Raw genomic sequence first — 2,218 nt, 5'->3', positions numbered from 1 at the left:
CACAGCAACATTACTCACAGTAGCTAAAACATGAAAACAATCCAAATGCCCATCAACAGATGAATGGATGAGCAAAATGTGGACGCACATACAATAGAATATTACTCAGCCTTAAAAAGGATGGAAATTCTGACACATGCTACAACATGGATGAAACTTGAGGACCTTGTGCTAAGGGAAATAAGCCAGATGCAAAAGGACAAATACTGTATGATTCCTTTTATATGAGATACTTAGAGCAGTCAAAATCATGGAGACAGAAAGCAGAATGGTGTTTACCAGGGCTGGGGGAGTGGGGAACAAGGAGTTAGTGTTTAATGGGTATAGAGTTTCAGGTTTTTTTTTTTAAAGATTTATTTATTTGAGAGAGAGAGTGCAGGTGAGAGGGAGAGGGAGAGAGAACCTGAAGCAGACTCTGCCTTGAGCACAGAGCCTGACGTGGGGCTCAATCCGACAACCCTGAGATCATGACCTGAGCTGAAACCAAGAGTCAGACGTTTAACTGACTAAGCCACCCAGGCACCCCAGAACAATCATTTTATTTTATTTATTTATTTATTTGTTTGTTTATTTATTTATTTAAAAAGATTTTATTTATTTATTTGAGAGAGAGAGACTGAGAGAGAGAGCACATGAGAGGGGGGAGGGTTGGGAGGGTCAGAGGGAGAAGCAGACTCCCTGCCGAGCGGGGAGCCCGATGCGGGACTCAATCCCGGGACTCCAGGATCATGACCTGAGCCGAAGGCAGTCACTTAACCAACTGAGCCACCCAGGCGCCCCGGAACAATCATTTTAATACAGAAAATTGTCCTGTCAAATATAACTCTTTTTTTTTTTTAAAGATTTTATTTATTTATCTGACAGAGAGAGACACAGCGAGAGGGAACACAAGCAGGGGGAGTGGGAGAGGGAGAAGCAGGCCTCCTGCGGAGCAGGGAGCCCGATGTGGGGCTCGATCCCAGGACCCTGAGATCATGACCTGAGCTGAAGGCAGACGCTTAACGACTGAGCCACCCAGGCGCCCCCAAATATAACTCTTGAAAAAGAAACCTATCTCTTTAAAAGCTAAATACCCATACCTATTTATTGGACACATTTTACTTTTCTTGTTGGTTTCCCAGGAAGCTAAAACCTCTCTAATATTTCACTGTCTTTTAAATTAAATAATAAAACGTTAATTTGTAGAAACAAAAACAAAAACAAAAAAATGAAAGAAAAAAACATTTCCTACCCTCAAGAAGACTACAGTTAATAACTACGTAGCCAGAGTATGCTGGGGTAAGCGCTGAGATGGGGGCAGCCTGGGTGTGATGAGAGCCCAGCAGAGAGCACAGAGGGGCCTCCGAGGTCTACCCCTCAACACTTGTCCTAGCTCTCCTTCCCCACTGCTCTGCTTCCGTGTAGCCAACCCCTGGTCTCTTACAGGGATTAGAAATGTCTCCTAACTGGTCTTCCAATTCACCTTCCATAGTTTCCAGAATAATATTTTTGAAATGCTGATGAAATCATATCACTTCCCTGCCTCAAATGCCATATAACTAATTGCCCTACAAGCCACCAACCTGGCTCCCGAGTAGGGCAGACTCTCCTGCCCAGTCTGTTTAGCCATGTGGCAATGCCTAACTTCAAGAGTGCTGAGAAATTCAGTTCCACCATGTGCCCGGAAGAAGGCAGAAAATAGGAAAACTGGCGAACGGCCTCCATGACTACCACAGCTTGGTGCAGTGCCTACCTGCTTTCATCTCTCTCTTCCACTGGACACCGCGGATCCCAAGCACGGCACAGGGTTCCTGCCCTTGAGCGGTTTGCTCCAGGAATGGGCAGAGACCAGTAAATCAATGGACTGTAATTCTCCATGTTCCTGTGACAGTCCAGGTTTGGCTGGCGTGTTGGCTGGGGAAAACCCATGAAAGAAGAGCAATGGATTATGGGAGAGGAGAGTGGGAAAGGGACAGTACCGAGGCTCCAGAAAAGGCCCAGGTTGGGATGATTTAGCACAAGGTGAGTCTGAGCTCCAAAGAACTGTCCCCTTCAGCCATAGCTGAAGTCAGAGGGGCAGAGAAGATACAGGGCACAGAAATTGGCTGCTACAGGGGACCTAAGGTTTCCTAAATTACTGCTTTCTGGCAGTTGCTGTGCTAGGTGCTAATTTATGTACCTTACTCTTTTTAGTACAGCAACCTTATGAAGTAGGTTTTGTGATAACTTATAGAAAGAT

This window comes from Mirounga leonina, unplaced genomic scaffold, assembly GCF_011800145.1.
Source record: "Mirounga leonina isolate KUSES-001 unplaced genomic scaffold, KU_Mleo_1.0 Mir_366, whole genome shotgun sequence".
Taxonomy (NCBI): Eukaryota; Metazoa; Chordata; class Mammalia; order Carnivora; family Phocidae; genus Mirounga; species Mirounga leonina.
This window is presented reverse-complemented; position numbering follows the sequence as displayed.